This window comes from Lampetra planeri, chromosome 14, assembly GCF_965212315.1.
Source record: "Lampetra planeri chromosome 14, kcLamPlan1.2.h2, whole genome shotgun sequence".
NCBI classification, from domain to species: domain Eukaryota; kingdom Metazoa; phylum Chordata; class Hyperoartia; order Petromyzontiformes; family Petromyzontidae; genus Lampetra; species Lampetra planeri.
The window spans coordinates 7040997-7063415 of NC_136120.1; positions in this window are offsets into that span (position 1 = coordinate 7040997).

Sequence of the window (22419 nt, forward strand, 5' to 3'; positions counted from 1 at the left end):
TGCACTGCCGTCATGGTCACCACACGACAGCTGACAGGGAATCAAGAACCTTGAGGTGGATCAAAGTGGGTGTCATATTGTTGTAATTGCGATGCTAACCGCCACACTTTTGTGCCAGACGGTCAAGCGGCCATTTCAGAGAGAGCCAAATACTGTTAAAGTAAAGTTATAAGGTCCCTAACTTCACGTTTCCTTTCATCCTTTGAAAGCATTTTTAAAATAAAGTGCAGTGGGTATTTTAATTATATTTTTTGGGAGTAAAGTCTTGCTGCAATCACACAAGGAAGCAGGTAACTATGGCAATTTGAGATCATTAGACTATTTTGTGTGTTATTGTGTCGTTAGATTACCATTACTTTATTTGCATGCGATTGATTATGATTCATGATTACTTACATTTTTTGACAGGGTTGCCAATGTGACCAAGGAATTTGGTGAACAGTGAAGTGGTGGCATAACATCAACGCAATCCCTCCCCGAGCCATCCCCCAAAGAGTGACAACATCAGCAGGAGCAGACTGCCATATCATCTCCAAGCCGTCTCTGTCCATCAACACCTCAAGTTGCCACCGCTTGAAGTGCAAAAACCCTGGACATGCCATGTGAAGAAAAATATTTCACAATACGACCGCTGCATGTGAATGCGTTGTCTTCAGTGGTTTATTGTGCCCAAAAGATGTGTAATGCGAGCGTAAACGGGGTTCGCTGCTGGGCTCTGGCCCAATCAAACGGCCCGGGGTATTGGGGGGCGGAGCCCAGTATGGGGGCATATGGGAGGGCCCGCCGTTCACCTCGGGTCCAATCGGAAGCGAGGTGAATGGGGGTGGAGCCAGCAGGGCGCTATGGGAAGGCCGGATCTGACGGTCTGGAAAGGGAGGAGACAGGATCACGTGGTAAAGGGGATATAGGTGGGAGCCCGGAAGGGCTCCGGGTCAGTTGTTGGAGTGAAGAAGCTGGACCACGTTGGGTGGCCGGAGGGGATCCACGCCATCAGCCATGTGACTGGAGGAGCTTCGGCACACTGTCGGCCAGCGGTGTGCGGAGTGAGGGAGCGGAAGGACTGACGAGGGAGCGCGTGCGGGCGCGCGTGAGGAGACGCTGGTCCGCTGTCAGGACCAGCGGGGTGTGAGCAAAAAGCTAAATAAAGAGCAACGGAGACCAGCAGTGTGTGACGAAGTCCTTTATTACAGATGTATAGCAGAAAATCCCAGGACAGCTCCTTCAAAACGATGTTTTACGTCACCGGATAAAGCCCACTGAGCTATACAGCTCTTTTCAAAAGTGACCTTGCCACATATGATTGCTCAACAAAGTGGCTTATCATGTGGACATTTATAACAGCCAAATACTCGAAACGCATGTTGATTCTAAATGTGGAGGGAAAAACAGGACTTGGAGAAAAGTCCACGCGACCATGGAGGGAGAGAGACACGAAAACTCAAAATATACAGGCGTCACATTCGGGATCGAACCTACAGCCTCCTGCATATCAGGCGAGGTAGTTAACATCTCCTCACCGTGGAGGATCTTGGGAAAACCAGGACAGGTGGCAAGCCGAGCCAGGACAGGTGGCAAACCCAAGCCAGGACAAATGGGAAACTCCAGCCACACGGAGGTCGATTGTCCACCACCAGCTTAGCTTAAAGTCGCGGAAACCAAGTTGGCGTGCAGCGACGACCACGTAACCTGCAGTGCAACATGGGCGCCGGAGAGGTGGACGACGAGAGGCCCGTAGCTGAGGCCGGCGGTCGAACCCCTGGGGCTTCACGACCTCCTCAGCAACAATCTCATCTCATCTAATCATACACAGACTTATGTGGTGCCTCATTGCAAGGCACTTTAACACCAATTATACAATTGCACACGTAACATGATAGTGGTTGAGACAAAGAGCGAGGTTGTTAAAAGTGGTGGTGTAGTTATGGTGGCAGTTAGGAGGATAGGTGGAAGTGGTTAAAGGAGGATTGGGGTTGGGGTAGTGATATGGGTTGGATAGTGATTGAGGTTGGGGTAGGCTGGGGGATGGGGGGAAGGGAGTAGCAGTAGGATGTGCAAAGGAGAAGATATGGGGCTGTTTTAATGGCGGAATTGAATTAGGTTTATTAAGATTAGTGCTTTATGTGCGCATGACAAAAAGCTCATTCGGCGGTCACAAACAGCCACGTGAGAATGTCACACAGACGCCGCTGAGAGCTCATGTGCAACGGAGATTCCAGGGTACTCCATGGTGCAAATGTGGTGAACAGCTTCAAACAATGGAACGTCGAGTGAAGATGTTTCAACTTTGACTCGTTCCGTCTCTTCTGGGATTCGCCCCTTGACCCCGCATCTCCCGAAGCTCTTGACCGGATCTTAGGAGTCTGTTTCGTGCCGTAAAATGTTGTTATTCCCCCACGCAGCATTGTCCTCCCTTCAGTTTGTTTCATGGAATTATTCCATAACAAATGGAATCGAGGGAAATAATCACATAAGTAGCTTAGTATGTCGATGGCAAAAACGAATATAGGGCCTGCAATTATGTTATGGTAACGATGCAATTACAGGATGGTTATTACCAAGGTTAAATCATGTGATTTGACTGCATTACTGTACATTACTCTGAAAACACCAGATGCGGGATGACAATATGTTATTTCTAAAACCTAGTCATCAGCGATTATAGATTACCGTACATTTCAAAAGTTAACCTCCCAGCAATTATAATGCTCCATTAAAGCCGATGTCTTGTTTAGTGAGCAGCAATACTCAAGCAATCGTAGCCGTGCCCCCAAAGTAAATGTCGACTGCTCCTATTTTCGGGGGAGGGAATCCTGTCAAAAGCCACACTGAATGTAGAGCCCTGTCTGCCTCTCTTACCTCTCTTTCTCTCCGTGCCGCCTTGTTTGCTTGCTTCCCCTCATCTGCCACTGGCATAGTACTACTGTGTCTTCCGTTGCTCTTCTGATGTCTCTCCCACAATACTCCACCTGTCTCTGCAAAACGACTTGCATTGCTTGCCACTCGTTGGTATGTACGTACGTTGGACTTCTTTCTCACCATACATAGCCAACCTCACTAATCGGAGGTGCGGGCCAAGGACAATAAACTAAACACAATAAGCAGCCCTGAAGAAATGAGTGTTCATAGATCATTCACAAGTGCATAGCTCCCAGTGGCTTCATAATATCGGAAGGAAGAGCATTCCAGACAGCTGCAAATGCATACTTCTCCATGTCGCCATGCAAATGTTGTCGCCTTGCCATTCCAACTGCAAAAACCACATAGCAAGTATGTAATGCAGCAGTTATAATAATAATAGGGTTTTTCCACTTTTTTTGGCAACACAATTGAAAACTTTTTACAAGAATTCATGTCTGCATTAACCACAATACTGGCAGTCAAAATGCAAACAAAAAACACACTATGATAAGAAATGCATTGTCCTTGAAACTGATTGGTCCACATCAAGGGACAATGCATATATTATAGTGTTTTTTTTGCATTTTGACTGCAATTATTGTGGTTAATGCAGATATAAATCCTTGTAAATCCTTGTAAAAAGGTTTCAGTTGTGTTGCCAAAAAAAGGGGAAAAACCCTATTATTATATTTTGGTACTGGCAAAGGAGGTCTAATGAATGCAGCAGTTGTAAACCCTTTAGCTCACTGATATCAATCGCTTCCAGAACTGCATTGCACACAATGATCAGATTTACAATACTCTGGCTACCAATATCCTCTTCTCCGGGTCCTCAGGTTTTACCCTCCAAATTTAGAAACATTATTTTGGATTATTTGGCTGCTAATATCAATTCCCACGTGATGATGATGATGATGACGTAATCCACTTCGATGAGCCATCATGTGTGGCCAGGTCACCTCTGAAAAAGACCTAATAGCTCAGTGGGCTTAACATTGTTAATGAACTAATTAACCCAAACAAAAGCTCTTTCCGAGAACGTCCAATTCACAATTGGTCCACAGAACAACAAGAATCCAAATCAAATAATATCCACGCTCAATCAAATTTAATTCTTCACCTATACCCATCAGTGGTCCTGAGTCAGCTGTGGAAATTCCACATTGTTATGGTAGGTGTGTTTTATCCACATTTTCAACTACAGAGGGACGATGAGTATATGATGATGATGCTTATTATTTGTTACAATGAAAGGACCTGTTTATACTTGCACTTCCCATATACTATGTAGGTATTGAAACGGTTAAAGTGCAGCCCTGCAATGTCTTGCTCACACCACTACTGGTAGAAGGGCCTCCACTACTGGGAGCTCTCCAGAATCTCTTTCTGGGGTGTTTTGGCCTGCTCTTCCATTGTCCATCGACTAACTCTGCTGTACCCATTAATACTGCAATTCTGTAGCTTTATGTTATCATATTTTAAAACAAAACCGCCTTGTAATGGCTCAATTAAGCTATTCTGGTTTCAGAATTGAAGTAATTTTATGCTCAAGAAAATATGCAGCCACACTCACCAACTGCTTAAGGTCCTGGGCAAGTGGTGGAAGCTCAATATTTTTATGATGTGTGAAAGTCTACGTATAGGACAATCACTGCTGACTTCCCACACTGTAGCATATGAACTCGTGCTATCATCCACCTAGGAAAATACTCTAAATGTGCATATTTTCACCCCTATTTGTACAACATCTAGAAATGCGGTCAAATAAATCCATGTTGTTGATATTTTTGTTGTTGAAAATCTGAGTTGACCCCTGAAGGGGATTTGAACTTTCAACCTTTGATTGCGAGACGCATCATATTCACAATGGCTATGACAGCAACATCAATTGGTTGCACTTACCTATGATTGCTGCTCGTCATCTTAATTTAGACCGGTGCTGATTTTACAACACGGTGAAAGGGGAGTCAGGGCCATGCTTCTGGTTAGCACACTGGCCTTGCAGTTTTGGCAGGTGGCGTTTGGTTATGGTGGTTGGGGTAAAGTGTGGGTACTGCCACCTCTTCCAAAATGTTTGGCCAGCGTCAATAGTAGGGCGAAATATCCTTCTCGAATTAAAGGGGGTCTCTCTAGAGCTCCCTCTGGTGGTGGGTCTTACCGCCAGCAATGGCACGAGCGAGCAATTGCAGGGACGCAACTTTACCCAAACAGTGAACACCAAGGAGGCATCGCATAAAGTGTGGGTGGGGGCAAATTGAAACTCTCAATACAAAGTTCCATTCGTGGAAGGATAGAAGCGGATCTTGAAGATCAGGTGACAACTTTACAGCTGCCACGGGATCAAGCAGAAGGAAGGAAGGAATGAGCTTCTGTAGCCACGCTGATGGTAGACGCGTTGATCTCTTACCTCTCGGGATAGAAATTCCCCCATCGAATGTATTTTAATGTTACGCAAATTGTGGCATTGTCTGCCAAATTTCATAAAATCGGGGGTGTATGGTGAGGACGTCCCCCTCCACCCCCTCCATGTCCCCTCAAAGGGACTGCAGAACATTTTCGATGCGATATAATTTTGAATAGCATTATACTCGATCGTGATTTCAAAGTTCACAATCAGTCATTGCTCGTGAGTTTACCATCGACCTTTTTAAAGAGGGAACTTTTTTCACACAAGTGAGTATCCCCATGCATGAAACACGATTCCAAATTGCTCCCCCTACCCTGCTATTGACCTCCGTGGAATCCCCCCCCACCCCATGTGAACCTGCACTCAAGAGCCAGCGAAAGTTAAATGTTTAAATAAAAAAAGAGGGGCCAGACATTGAGATGTCAAAACACAATCATATCCAAAGCTCATACCGATGGATAAAGCATTGCCTTTATAACACCTGGACTCATTTAAGCATCGCTGATGACGTTATAGCAATCTCAGTATTCCCAAACTGTCACAGACAATTCTGGGAGCAGAATATATAATGTGAGCGATCAGCACTGCCTGTTGGGTTTACAGGGATAATAATATAATCTCTCTGGAGTCAAAATGTAATGCCAACAATTGCTGTCCTACTGATGGCTGCAAGGTAATAATGTTATACACCATACAATACTGGACTCTTAATCCCACGATGCTATGAAAACACCTTGTAAATTGTGCCTGACGTATTGCAATGCAGCCTCTACCTATTTGTGGGTCAATGAGGGGATGAGCTACCATCAAAGTGTGCCTCGTATATTTAATTTCTGCGAACTTTTGAGGGGTTGGTAAGGCAAAGGGTGCAAGGCAGGAGTTGTAAACACAGCGTGCCTTTTATTGTCTGTGGAATTCAACAGTATTGCGTATAATTGCATTTATTGCAAAAATACAACTTTTAATTAGATTTCACTGTTGATGTCCTCGCACGCCTTAAAATTAATAAGTATAATTTTACAAGGGCATTAAGCGGCCTCATTTTAACTTCTTAAAAGCACTCGGACAAAAAATAGTGACGTTCGAAAAAGCACCTCTTCGGAATGTTGTTTTCCGTCGATGAGTCTAGACTGTGGTTGCACGTAAAAAGTGACTATCCCATTACCTATTGCTAATGACGCGTACTGAAGTTATGGACAGCAATCAGGACAAGGATTGTGTGCAGTGCGGGATGGGGCCTGGACCTGCAATGGAGAAATCGGCTTCAATTAAAATTTGTTTCCATGGCCTCGCTGCAGTAGCGCTGCCGTAGTTTAAAGGCCAGCGCGCAACCGGACTCCTGGCTTTGCAGTGAAGTGTCTCTCGAAAACCCACACCTCTGCCCACCCGACAGTTTCAATGGGCAGGCATGCCACGTGTGTTGGGGAAAAGTGTGTGCGTGTGCCCACCTCTACCAAAAACGTCTTATCAACGTGAAATAGAAGACCGAATACCCAATAGAATGTATTTCACTGGAGGCCCTACTGCTAGCGATGGCGTGAGAAAGCAATTGCAGGGCTGCACCTTCACCTATCAATGCAGTATTCGTTTTGAGCAACATAAAATTGACAAGTAATCACTAATTTCACGAAATATATACACGAGGAAAGCAAACGCAGCATTGGCGTCGAGACTTTACATTTAAATTATCATATTAATTAATATCGGTTGCACCATTAACAAGTTATTGACTGTTAATTAAAAAAGTGGACTCGCGCAGGACGCGTCACTCGATAGGACGCTGGTCAGTGATGGCAACTATATAACACAGTGGCTGCCGCGGAAGTAACGACACCAGAGAGTACGTCCACGACAGAGATGGAACGATGAAATCCGCGCGTGTGTAAGTGCTAGATGGTTTGCTACATCACAGGACCGTGGGGCATGGCTGCTGATGACGATATATTTAATCGGCATATGAAATTGAAGAAACACTTTCCATGGGGTGAGAATGCAACAAAACTGCATGGAAACATATGATGAGCTATAACGAAGGCTTTTAATTTGTGATTAACGTCTACGGCCTTTTGTTGATACAACATCAGTAGACATGTACCATATAACATGTTTATATGATAATTGAGTATGATTTGGGTGTACATTTATATACAGGCAATATCATAGACAAATGAGAGCATTGAAACGTGTGTTTGTCCTGCTGTAATGACAATGCCAAGGGACATTGCACACTGAGTTGTGGTATTGCACTTTCATTCACTTATCTAACTAGATTAAATTCTTTTTAAAAAAAGATGACAGCCCGTTATCAATCCACTGCTTTAAAAAAAGGCCTCCCGTGCTATTTCGGTCATGATTTGAGTTGCATTTGGCTATACGACACCACGCTAGCCTGTGGATCGGTGAAGTGGAAGCCAGAACTGATTGAGATATCATTGGCGAGTAATATCAGTGATGGCCAGGAATTGAACTCAGGATGCCAAATGGCCAAGTTCATAGCACAGTACGCTAATCACTGTTCCACCGCTCCTTCACAACTGGATTTAAAGTACTTTGAGTGATTAACCGTTGGTCCGTTAACATTAAGCCACGTAACATTAAGCCATGTAGCATTTTGGAGAGCGTTCTTGCAAGACATGGACATGTGCAGTGTGGACGTGTACCCTGTGCAATGAAGCACCATCTCAGGATGAAAGTGCCCAGAATGCTGGCTCAATCACAAACCAATAATAAGAATAATGCTAAATTCCTCTTGATATGCAAATTCCTTTTGTCAAGGCGCCCAGCTTATATATATGTTCCAAGCTCGTGTGCTGTTTCATTCAGACTCTGTCGCCCCGACGGACCTGGTTTTCACCTGAGGACGGCTGCTTGCGTTGTGGCCGAAACGTCGTGAGAATAATTTTATTATGTTTTATTTTTATTATTTTATTACTTCCCTTCTAAGTGACTTTACCGAAAGAACCAAGAAGAAGAATAACGCTGCTAAATTCATGACAAATTGACTTCTATTGCACCTTTAAAAGTGCTGATTGTTGCTGGCCGCGTGACATTTTGGGAATTCTATTCAGAAAACGTGATTATAAAAAAATCATAATCAGAGCAGCCAGAGTTTTCTCATGAAATCGTTATATTCCATTTGTTTGCTTTTCATATTTATCTTAATTAAAATGTTACATATTTTTAGACCTGACTCGCATTATTCAGTAAAACGAACATTAATAAAGCACTAATGTTTCCTGCACCAGTTCGCCACCACGGTTCCGGGATGTGACACGATCACAACTGCTCACTCACACGTTGTGCCATGAGCAACGATGCAGATTTGATGAGCTATACTGCCTCCTCATCTCCCGGTTGGAAAAATCTAATTGCCCCAAGTCATTTCAGAACACCAGGCCCCTTCATACAGTGCGACCTGCATTTACTTGTGAGTGAATCCCACAGGACCAGGAGCTAGGCAGATGACATGCCCGCTCCGAATAGGCCATTAGTCATCGACCTGCTGCACGCTGACGCTCTGAGCTCTGAGCGTATACCCCGGTGAGCATTGACTCGGATCTGTGTGCACAAATGAGCGTGGGCTTTGATATTGAGTTGTCAACATCATTTCAGCCAAAGGTCACTTGCCAGAGTTGCGGGTTTATGATTTTAAATTAACATTTCGTAATAACGCGAAGTTCAACACTCGCCCTTTCACCCAATGGCACCGTTTGTTTTTTTTCTCGGCATCAGCTGCCTGTAAAATTATCCTGACCAATGTACAGGGTGCATATCGGGTGAGTGTGAAGGAGATTGCTGGTGGTGTAGGCATATGTCTAGAGTCCAGCTCTGTTGAGGCAGGGTTGGTGGCTCAAGTCAATGTGTTGACACGCAACCTGCAGAGCTTAAATTCAGTACAGCAAATAACTTGCCTACCTATTGGTATGTTTTTGTTCGTTTTATCCCTTTTCTGTGAAGGCGTTTCTCGGTGTCCTCTACAATCCTCCCATTCGCAAAATAAACGTTTCAATGATAAAATGGATACACATCTAACAAGAACCTTTATACGGAATCGTACGTACCTGGATAAAGGAATGTGTCGCAATGCTTAATGTATCAGTGTATTATTCAAACACCAGTAATGTGAAATAAAATGTGTAAATGAAGGAAGAGTCTCCCCTTTATGTTTTGTTCAACATGGTACAGAAAACCGTTGTTTTCTTATCTTCCACACTGAATGCTCTTTCCCTATCAACGTGCACTGCAGACCCCAAACCTTTACAATTACGTGCATAGAAGTGCTATTTCAGTGAGTAACACGTGCGTAAAAAATATCATAAAACCCTGGTGCCAGTCCACCCTGCAGACACTGGGGAGCAGAATGAGTTGCCGTGGTGTAACGGTGAGCAGCACGGGGTGCTCGCAATCCAAAGGCCCCTTCTTCGGTTTCCATCTCCCGGAGCGGTAGTTGAAACAATACAGCAAAGTTGATGAATGTCACCCGCTTTATGTCCATCAAACGGTATTAAAGATTACATCACAGTTAGTCGATCAGCAGGTCATGCGTTGTGGAGTAGAGTGGGCATTCCCGCACCTTCCCGTATGCCTGGCCCAGTGTGGAAGAGTCGGCTGAAATAACCTCTCGAAGGGCTCTATAGAGATCCCTCATGTGGAGGTCATTCTGCCAGAAGTGGAGTGGTCAAGCAATTTCGGGGCTAGACTTTTACTGTTGTTATTTTTGTTATTTTCAAGATACCACTGCACGTACGAACCATTCTCTAGTTAGGGGTAGAGTGAGTCGACTTTGTTTCAGAATCCAAACATCATGGGCACAATCTTTATCCACGTGTAGTGACGTAAATGGTGTCACTAGGGTGTTCGCGCCACCTACCATTACAGGAGTGCAACTGTGCGTCTGGAGCCCCTCTCCAGAGTAAGTGCGGAATGTCAGCCAGCCCTAGGGGGCATACTCCTCGTGATGGGCTGAGAGAGAGAGAGAGGGCAAGGGTGGACGTAGTAGCCTGAGTGGGGCGCTTGATGCTCATTCGAGATCCTTCGGACAAGGTCTCGAAGGGGGCGTGGCCGAGGGTGGAGCGAGGCCACGCCCAGGAGCATCAAGGGGCAGTCGCGAGAGTGTTCTTGGCTCGTCTGTGGAGTCAAGCCTGGGTCCCGCGTCTCGTCGTCTCCGGGTCTTCGTCTCGAGTTAACTCGCTACTCACATAGCCACATCACCTACTATAGAACCCGAGTTACGTTCAGTGTTACCCGCGAGGGAAGTCGTTCAATAAAAGTGTAGCTTCCCAGTCCAGAGTGTGTGCCTCCATGTTGGTGAACAACACTACACACGTACAGAGCTAACCAATCAGGCCCTGATCCATCTGACATGCAGATGTGTGGACTGGCTCCGCGCTTTTGCTGAATTCTTGTCGGCAACTTGTGGAGAACGTTTGATGAGCCTCACATGTAGTCCCATGTTTCGCTCCACGTGCTGGGAGCGTCTACCTCCAAGCCTGCAGTGTCATCCCAAAGAGTCAGCGGGGAATGCATTCTGCAGTCAATGCAAAGGCCCGTGCAAATATTGCAAATTGTACAACGAAGACACTGTCTTGCATTGTTGGCCAAATTGCACATGGCTTTCATTCTACCGAAAAAGGGTGCAATGATGGCCAATTGGGCAACATGAATTGGAGATCCTGATTGCTTACAATATTCACGATATTCCTACATTGTGAAAAGTCAACAGTGGAAACATAAATCTCCACCGCATCAATTTGGCATTTTCCACCACTGGCTCAGTGGCACTATTGAAGCTTGGCTTTGACCTAAACGCATTTGATCACGGAGAACACTTTCACTTTGACTCACATTGTACATGAGGCTGCTTTGACTGCACAGAGCCAAAATTCTCATACAATTTACTATCGAAGGCCAACCTACAGTACCTAACAGATGGACATGTATTGCTGGCAAGATAATTGAAAGATGCATTCATTCCAACGGTGGCACTGCACGAACGATGAGGAGTTCAAAGGCACACCAGGTATGGCCACCGCATCTCCCCATACGCATCTGTTTGATCCCCGACAATAAGAGCAGAGCAGATGTTCAGGACAGCTAATAAAGTCAGCGGGATGATGTAACCCTAACCAAGCCCCCTGCTGCTTGCCGATGAGTGTGTGAGGTGACTCACAATGAACAAAAAGGGGCTTGGAGAGGAAGGAAGAGGGGAAGCAATTTGCCCTGGAAAAAGAGTGCAGTGGGTAAAAGCGGTGCAGTGATGTGAGATGAGAGGATGACACAGAATCAATCAGAAGGCATGGGCAAAATGGTTCACCCATGACTCCAGTTTCCGTGAAACAACAGAGTGGGCAGAAGGCATGAACCAACACGGACATAGAGAGCGTTGCTCATTTATCTTAATGTTTGGCTTTACATCTAACAGTGTGCCCGCTTTTTGCAGTCATTCTTGCAAACCCACTCACACACAACAGAGAAATCGGGCTAAAGTGTCTCTTCACATTTCAATGCGACAGGATTCAGCTCTACTGGCGGATCTGAGCCAGTAAATGAAATTCCACGACTACGATAAAAAAATAACCCAATGACCATTAACTCTTCTGTTATCAGGAGCTAAGCAGCGTTGTGCATCGTTCGTACTTGGATGAGAGTCTTACAGGGGATGATTAGGTGCTGTAGCCTTGGGCTATGAAATGGCCGCGAGATGGTAGTTCAGCAATGGGCTAATTCCATCTGTGCAGAGCTGTGAGTTATCTTCGTGTATATGTTGGTTATATATGGGTCATCCAATAATCTACAGATTAAAAACTCAGACGCTACAAATGGCCAAGCATTCCACTGGAGGGCCCTCCTGAAGGCAATGCTGAAGGTTAAATAAGGCAATGGTGCAGCCCTGCAATTCCTTGCTCATACCACTGCTCTACAGAGCCCCTCCAGAGGGTATTTTGCCTACTCTTCCACACTGGCCAGACGTCGTGGAAGAATTGGTGGGAGGGAATTATCCACATTTCACCTGACCACATGCGACTTGCCTCCTGTGAATGTATAATGCTGCGTGGACAGTTAGCAGGGACTTAAGACACTTGCCCATTAGTGAAGCTGCTGCACCAGGAGACCTAAACAAACCGGCGACCTTTGGATTGCAGCTCCAAAGTTCTGTTACGCGATGCTATTTGTATTACTCTTATTTACATGATAGAGGCCATTCTCTAAATACGACAATAACTTTTACTGGTAGGAACCTGGTTACACCAGCCCACAGGGGATTATTGTGTCCGTCCGTCCGTCTGTCGTGCATCAAAAAATGGGAGGGGTGGGGCTGGGTGGAGAGGGGAGGGTGGCGGAGGGTGGGGAGGGGCTGTGTGGGGAGGGTGGGGCTGGGTGGGAGGTGGGAGGGGTGGGGCTGGGTGGGGTGGGGCTGGTCACCCCGTGGTGCCCTTATAAAACTCAACGTTTAACCTACTCACGTCGGCTTGTGCCTGCCCTCACAGTCGGGCATATTTGCGCAATACACCACGCCGCCGTTGACCCTGTCCATTGACCGAGCAACCCAACGTTCCTACCAGCTCCCTCCGTAGGAATGTGTTTCACTCCAAATTTTATTCCAATTGCGCATAACCCATTCGGATCTGTTGCAGAGCAGTGCATCCGCTATGTGTTAAAGAACAGCCGGAGGAAGCAGAGTTATTTTGAGATCCCTTCCAGTGAATGCATACATTCATTCTACTGGCAGCTCCGAGCTGAGGGGACTTCACACCAGGGAGATGTGGCGAGGAGCATGAGGGTGGCTGGCACACCGCACCATGGGCGACACGTGCCCCACGGACACATCCATCCTGCCGGATTATGCTTAGTAGCAAAAGTAGCTATACATGTAGCTACGGACCCCACACTTTCAAGGGCCCCACGCTAAATGTTTTCAAGCTATCAATTCTGGTTCAGTGATTCTGCACTTGCTCTATTACTATAGTTTTATACCACCTTCAACTTTTATGAACGAATGGGTGTTTAAGGTTAGCGATTTGTCGTATTATTTGGCTGTATAGCAAATGAAAAAAATACAATTGTTTTACTATGCAAGTGTAATGCGGGCGTAAACGGCCTCGCGGATATGACGTCACGGGGGGGAGGAGTTAGGTCACGTGAGAGAGAGAGGTGAGGTCTTAAGGGAGAGATACCGGAAGAGACGGGAGAGTTTCGATTTAAAGCTTTCGTGACTGCAGGGGTTCATCTTCTTGGTTCTTTCGGTAAAGTCACGTAGAAGGGAAGTAATAAAATAATAAAAATATAACATAAGAAAACAATTATCACGACCTTTCGGCTACAACGCAAGCACCCGTCATCAGATGAAGAATGAGACACTGCCAAGCTAGGAGCTTATAAATAAGCTGAGTTGGAGGTGGAAGAAGAAGAGAGCCTTAACAAAAGAATGTGCATATCAAGAGGAATTTAGCATATTCATGGGAAATGCGTAGGAGGTGGGCGGGGGGGTTTCAAAGTCATATTATGCCCATGCATTATGCAGGATCAGCAGCACCAAAGGGAGGGGGGGGGGTAGCATTAACAAAGGGAGGGCATGTTAATAGTATGTAGAAGCAATGAAACATGTGAATGGGAAAACGGTGGCAGGAGATCCGCAGCGGAGCAAATAATGCATTCCCTGTGGAGAACACAAGATACACAGTAAACGCCAGTGAGTGGACTGCGGTCTGAAAGTCACCATAAACGTGAACAACAATCAGTTAAGATCCAAAGTGGTTTATTACGTCCTTCCAATGATTGCTGAGCCAGAATCCATCTTCTCGGTTGAAATTGACTCTGTGTTTGTATATGTGGATCGCCTCATGAACGAATCTCTCATGGTAGCCAGATGGCTTGCAGAGAACCTCTGTCTTGGAGAAGTCAATGTCATGTGAACCCGCTGAATTGTAACAGTGATCTGCCACGGCTGAGGTGTTTGTCCTACCGTGTTTAAGGTCAGCTTTATGTTCACGGATGCGGTCCGAGACATGTCGTTTGGTTTCTCCAATGTAACTGCTACCACAGAGGCAACTTAGTTTGTAGACGCCAGGGTACTGTATGTCTGGAACCACGTCTTTTACAGACGGAACCAGATCACGGATTTTATGTACTGTGTTGAATCGTACCTGAATCTTGTGTTTAATCAGGATTTTGGAGATCTTTTTTGTGACCCCAGCAATTTAGGGTAAGGTGATGGTTTTGACAGGCTCCTCAGCAGGATCCTTCTTAACGGTTGGAGTGATGGCCTTGCGGATTGTGTAGTCGGAGTAACCATTAGCCTTAAGAGCTTGGCGTACGTGTTTGAGTTCACTGGCAATGTGTTCCTGGTCGGAGATGCATTGGGCTCTATGGTATAGAGTCTTGATGAGTGAGTTCTTCTGGGATGGATGGTGGTGCCTCTGTGGTAGCAGTTACATTGGAGAAACCAAACGACATGTCTCGGACCGCATCCGTGAACATAAAGCTGACCTTAAACACGGTAGGACAAACACCTCAGCCGTGGCAGATCACTGTTACAATTCAGCGGGTTCACATGACATTGACTTCTCCAAGACAGAGGTTCTCTGCAAGCCATCTGGCTACCATGAGAGATTCGTTCATGAGGCGATCCACATATACAAACACAGAGTCAATTTCAACCGAGAAGATGGATTCTGGCTCAGCAATCATTGGAAGGACGTAATAAACCACTTCGGATCTTAACTGATTGTTGTTCACGTTTATGGTGACTTTCAGACCGCAGTCCACTCACTGGCATTAACTGTGTATCTTGTGTTCTCCACAGGGAATGCATTATGTGCTCCGCTGCGGATCTCCTGCCACCGTTTTCCCATTCACATGTTTCATTGCTTCTACATACTATTAACATGCCTTCCCTTTGTTAATGCTACCCCCCCCCCCCCCTCTCTTTGGTGCTGCTGATCCTGCATAATGCATGGGCATAATATGACTTTGAAACCCCCCCGCCCACCTCCTACGCATTTTCCATGAATATGCTAAATTCCTCTTGATATGCACATTCTTTTGTTAAGGCTCTCTTCTTCTTCCACCTCCAACTCAGCTTACTTATAAGCTCCTAGCTTGGCAGTGTCTCATTCTTCACCTGAAGACGGCTGCTTGCGTTGTAGCCAAAACGTCGTGATAATTGTTTTATTATGTTATATTTTTTATTATTTTATTACTTACCTTCTACGTGACTTTACCGAAAGAACCAAGAAGACGGGAGAGTGTTGGAGATAGAGATAGAGTGAGGCCACGCAGGGCGGAGGTTGGAGAGTGGCGAGATCGCCACACACACAGTAAGACTCGGCACCGTCGGCCAGCGGTGACCGAGCACGGAGGAACGGGGAGTAGTGGTGGAGCTGCAATGAGAGCAGCCGGAGGACTGCACAGGGGACCTGCAGCGGAGCTGCAGGAGCGAGAAAGGCTACGGGAGCGAAGGTAGCTGTGGAGCTGCCAAGCGGGGAGGCTCTGAGCGAGGGCCGTGTGGGACAAGTGTAAAGAACCCAAATAAATGACAATGGAGACAGACCCAGTGAACGAGTCCTTTATTACACAAGTAAAAAAAATATGTTTTAATATTTGTCTCTTTTTTAAAATTTAGGCCCCCTTAATAACATATGCTATAGGCCCGCACGAGCGTAATCCGGCACTGGCAACAAGCCCAACTCCTACTCACCCTGCTCCCTCCGCAGTGGCGATATCAACTCCCACCGAGGAACTTTTTGGGCGCATCACATGACTGCAGACGTTGTATTCTGAACAGGCTACGTTACTTGATTTTTATCACGGTGTAAAACAAAAATCGATTTTAAGAAACTAACTACAATTTCTATTCTTTTTCAGCAGTGATATAAGAATGATGATTCTGTTCAACTTCAAACAAGGGTCTGATATTGGGCTAATGTTTGGTGCAGTTCTATTTTATATGTATGTATATATACATATGTTGCACTCTATGTAGGCAACCGTGCTAATCGGAGGTGCGGGGGGGAGGACATCAAACCAAACACAACAAACAGTTCGAACTAAGAAATTCGTGTTCAATCTAGATTTAAAAGTGCACAGCTCCAGTGGCTTCCTAAAATCGGAAGGAGGAGCGTTCCAGACGGCTGCAGAAGCGCATCTGAAAGCGCATGATGCAAGTAGGTCGTCTGTGTTCGATGCTTGGCCACAAGCGACATTACTTCTGCTAGGAGAACGATGACCGAAGGTGGTATATGAAGCCCGGGCCCCCGGAGCTGCAGGGGGGAGGGGGGCTCTAAGCCTTTGCCACCACTCTTCCTGCCCCCCTCCCTGCGCCTCCCCCCCGAGACCCCCCGACTCTATGTTGTTACGATCGTCTGCAAAGGTACAGCAGTCTGCCCCACAGCGCTTCACATGATGCCGCCACAGAGGGTGCAGGAAGCTGCACGCTTGGAGTGGCGCCGCATGGCGTGACTGCAGCCTCAAGCCCTACAGTGGCTGACCATGACATCGTCGCTTTGCCTGCTGCATATGTGGGGTCTTCCCCCAGCGTGTGATTGGTAGTCGGTTTATGCAAGGAAGTGTTGTTCACGTTCCCAGCTACTGTTGAATACGGACGGGAATCTGGTTATAAGAATACTTTTTACCCTTTCTGGCAATAAAACAGGTATTCATATTCTTGGGGTCTTTCGGTAAAGTCACGTAGATGGGTTCAAAGAAAATAACAAAAAACCACGACATTTCGATCGCAACACAAGCGGTCGTCATCAGGAAGAGGGGGTGAGAAGAGGGTTGTGTTGCGATCGAAACGTCGTAGTTGTTTGTTATTTTCTTTGAACCCATCTACGTGATTTCCCGAAAGACCCAAAGACTATGAATTCCTGCAGTCACGGAAGGTTTAAGTCAAGAATAAGACAGGTGTTAAGATGTTAAACCACCAAACATAAACCTTTTGCATGTTCACAACAAATACATGTGGTTAATGCAGACAGGATTCCCTGTACAAGGTTTCTGTTTGGTGTTTTAAAATATTAACACAGCTGTTTTATTGCCAAAAAGGGTAAAACCTATTCTTATATTTTTATACTGGCAAGGAAGGTCCCATATTGGGTATTTGGTTTTCTGCACTGGCTAGGAAGGACGAATGAAACCAAATCCTGCCTCTTGCAGGATTTCCAAACAGAATTGGAACTTTGGCCATATTGTTTCCATGCTCAAATAATGGCCAGCAATCTCCATTGGTGACCATGAGCCATCATCAGCCATGATTCATCCACTGTTGGATGATGGCCTCCACAAGCCGCCATCATCACCCATGACACTGCAAGGTAACACTCCACAAACTGATGTCATTGCTCTATCTCGTCGGTGGTTGGTGTCCTGGATCCGTTCCATTCCTTGGCTGCCACTCTATTGTTATTCTTGACCATCGGCTGTCATCTCTTCTTGCGACGTATTTTATGTTTTCCCCCGAGCCCCCTGTCTGTATCTTCACAACTTAAGCGATGTCAGAAACCTGCAGTATGTTCTCCAACCCGTGTACTTGTCTTTACGTCTAGCAATGTAAATTCGTGGCATACTGGCTCTGAGCCAGCGGTGGATATGCCACGAAGGCTGTTGGCTTCCCATAAAGTGGCACTCTTTTTATCAACTCCACAGGGAGGATGTGCTCAGATGACTGCCAATTTGGATTTTACCTCGAGACCTTTACAATTAAATCAAATGCCCAAACCACACTGCCTCCTAGCCATTAAACACCACATATCTTGTGGTGTTCATCTATCTATATATATGTAGAACTCGTACTGACGCGACAGCTTCTTTGTCTTTCCTTAGTTCTTTATTAACTTATATAGTTCCACATCTCCTCCGTCGACATCACTCAACGTTCCTCCGTACACTCCAACTCACAACTCCCCGTCAACATCACTCAATGTCCCTCCGCTCGCTCGCTGCGCTCCGCTGTCTTCGCTCGCTCTCCTTTGCTCCTCCAGCGATTCTCCTCTCCGCTCTCTCTCTCTCCAGCTCGGCCGCTCTTTGTTAACTCTGTCGTCCCACTCTGTCGTAACTCTCCGTCGTCTCTCTCTCCACTAAGGTCTGTTACTCCGCTGCTATCCTACGCTGTACTCGCTCCAACCACTGCTACTCTATACTGTATTCTCTATATCTACTGCTACCTTATACTGTACTCTCTCTCCACTGCTACCCTATACTATACTCACTATATTCGCTGCTCCGTCTCTCCATCCGTTCGTATCTCGTCCCAAGCACCAACTCTCTGTTTCACTCCACGCTCTCCACCTTTATCCCTGAACAAATTCCCCTTAATTTATTGGGTCATCCCCCGCGACGCCACTCGCCCCCAGCCCCCGGTGCCACGTGGCGTTGTTGTTGCAGACACGCCGGCGCCAATTCCAGACACCAATACCTCTCGTCAAATCACCGGCCTGCGTCCTCAATTACCCCCGGCCACCTGCAGCCCCCTTAATTATCACACCACCTTAATAAGTACAATAACAACAGTAAGTCGATTAGCGCCCTGTGTTTTCGTTTGCCTCGCTGTCCACCACGTGCACGCATACCGACCCAGCGCGTGACGCGTGTTTCTCAAGCCCTACATATATATAAAAAAGTCAAAAATTGTCTGTCTGCGGGTTTGAGTGTGGCTTTGTGTGTGTTCGCGCACTTGCGAAGGATTTGGCTTTCCAACAGTGGGGTTTACGTTAAATAAAAATAGCCAGGTACCACGCCGTAAGCCCCATCGTGAGCAAGCGCTATTCCTTTTTCACATCCGTCAACTTTAAATTAGTTTAATTAGCGATTTAGAGCGATTTTTGCGTGCTATGTCTTTATCTATTTATTTATGACGCGTGCACGACCATACCAACTCACGCACCTTTGGTGGGGGGGACAGCCCATGCCAAGTCGCACACCTTCGGTGGGAGTGTGGGGTCATTTTCTTTCTCGTTAAAAATGCTATTAAAATACACTAAACGCTGAGCTTAAATCTTCACTGTGTGATGTCCCCCCACCCCGATGCGTGCAGTTACTACTATATACAGTTGCTAGATGTTACCACTATAGGCCGTAGATATTACTGCAGAGCGGCCGGGGAGATCGTGGCTGGGGGGGTGGGGAGGTCAGGGGTAGCAGCCCAGCCCCAGCCTGCCAAGGTGCCACCTCGGCCGGCTGGACAATCTAGGCGAGGCCGGAGGCTCTGCACAGGACTAAGCCTCACCATGCCACTCTGTTAGGTGAGTACTTTGTGCTATTGAGTCGATAAATACTGCGATAGAGTCAGCATGTACTACTGTAGTGATAGCAGGTACCACCACAGTCGGTATGCACTGCTGCAATCATAGCAGGTACCACCACAGTCAGACTGCTGTTAGATTTTTAAGAGTAGTTTTGAAATCTTTTTTTGGCCCGGGCAACACCGGGTATATAAGCTAGTTAATAATAAAATGTCTTACCTTGTCGGTCTTTCATCTGAACAACCATTTTTAAACGTTAAGGTGGATATGGGTCACCACAGGTGGAACAAATAAATACACTTTGAATCACATGTGGCAACATAAAAAAATATATTTGTGAGCAAGGGTTCAGCGCAGTGTGCTCCGGAGGGACATGCAAAGAGATAGCAAATTTTCTCTGTAACATTGCACGCCCCATTCGAATTACGGATCATCTGTGCTGACATCTGGGAGTCTGGGTTAGCAGTGCCCTGCTGTGACATCGCGCCAGTAAGGTACCTTTGTGCCCCCTGGAGCAGTCACTGCCTCCACATGAGGTTTGGTTTGCAAGCACCAAAATATTAGGGTCATCAGTCTCAGTGACCTCAATGACGCAAGCAGTAATGCTGTGATCGTTCACACGATCTGAAGGAGAGTGTGTGTGTGTTGTGCACCAAATCGCACCTCCAATTATCACGGTTGGCAACGTTCCGTGCGAAAGAAGTTCAACTTACATACAAATCTTTTATACAAACCGCAATCCCCAAATAATAATACCAAATGAGTGCGTTTGAAATGAGTATATCCTTTTTGAGTGTGTGCCAAGTCATTGGAGAGCCAGGCAATGGTAATTTCTCACTTTGGTTGGTGCTGTTCCACAACAGTGCACATGCATGCATGAATGCACGCACACAAAAACACAAGAACATGCATGCATGACAATGACGAAGATCCCCTGTAGAGCCATGACACACCGGTGTGGCTGTACTAGTGACGAATTGGCATGTTCTGTTTACGTGACAACCCTTACTAATTGGCTGTGTCGGGTGGTGGCGGGTTTTACGCCACATTTATATATTTACGCGATCTAACCCAAAACATCTCTATAATGAATGATATTGGTCGCGAAAGGCTACGTGTTAAACATGACAGGCTGTTGAGGCAAGTGCTCTTTGTGAGCACCGATAAGGTCGACACGTCACATGAGGGGGTAGGTGGCCAGCACCACACCAGCCTGCATTTGTCTCCGCAGCGGCTATGCTTACACACCGCACCACTGTACAGTACTCATTTGAGGCTGAGTCGACCTAGGGGAGGCCCAGGACCGGCTCAGATAATCGTCATTGGTGTTGGCCGTGAGCAGGAAGTAACCTCGGATGGCCGGGTTGGTAGCGCAGCGTGCTAACCTCTACATTATGCACATGCAAACAAATACAAAGACACACGAGACGTTTAACAATTCACTCCCCTCCACAATTCCATGAATTATGCCATTCAGGGCTATGATTCAATTCAAGAATGGATTTCCTTTGTCTTGGGTTATTGCCGCTTTTTTCGGCCTCGTTTGTATTTCTGTTCACATCGTTAGTTTCAATGTAACAGCATTTCATTCCAGATGTTGTTGCATGAATTAAAATGCACAACATTCCATTCATGTATCATTCACCTTAAGTGTCGATCTTCATCAATAAAGAGCACGGTTGGCTTCGTACGGTGTGAAAGAAGCTCACCTGACATACATAGTACAACAAATGCATCATTCTACCGCAACACCCATCGAGGCTGAAAAGACAGCCTGTGTATAGCCTGCACAGGCTGCCTGTGCAAAGTGTTGTTCATGGACAACTATGCACATGGGTGGTGGTGTACGACTGGACCACACCTGGCCGCTTTTGTTTCCCCATTGCTTATGTTTACACACCGCACCAAGTACTCATACAGGGCTGAGTCTGCCGAGGGGAGGATAGTGAGTTTCGTACAGATGCTGCTGCAGCGAACCCGGTGAAAGGCTTACAAAGACAAAGGACAAATACTTCCTGTACAGCCTGCACAGCCTCTTGGGCCAAGTCCTGTTAGCGACAGGCTTACATGACATACACACACACATTGTGGACAAATACACAAATAGATACACAGGTCACACTGCTGAGTGATGATGATTATTTGCTGATGATAATGATGACAATGGTGATGATGTAGTCCACCTTATTTACATTCTCATACACGTCCCTGTCTTGGCTCACATCCAGTGGGGGATCCGAGGGGAGGGGCGCTGGGGTAATCCCCCCCCCAATCCCTTCCTGGAGATGCTGAATACCGGCATTGTATTGATATTTACCAGAGAAAATAAAGTTGTTTTTTTACATTAATGTCGGGCTCTTTAAATAGCTTGAACTTTAAGATCCACCCGCCCACCCTTGGACTTGTTTTATTTTGCTATGACTAGATTTATATGGTGTCACAAGGTCAACTTTGAAAATGAGCATGTATTGTCCAATGGATTTTACCTACGCCAAAATAGACCAAACCTAACATTTAAAAAAATCCAAGATCCACCTCTGGCTGACATTACATGTAGATGTTTTCACCCCACACTCGTGTTATTCTTTCTCGAAACACATATTCCCCAAGTCACTTTCTCCAACCATTTTTCTTCTTCTCATCAGCAAATTATTCTGAACATGGCTTACCTCTCCAACAATGTTTTTTTTCTATCTGTACAGCCATTTTAATGGCGTCCTTTGCACGAAACAGTGCTATAGAAATTAAGACTTGATTGATTGATTGACCGAGAGACATGATAATCATTATAATTGGCCACATTAACGATCCACAGGTGAATGTTGTCAATATGCATGCACTAAAGGTGACCATTTGAATATAATAGGCCTTGGCGCT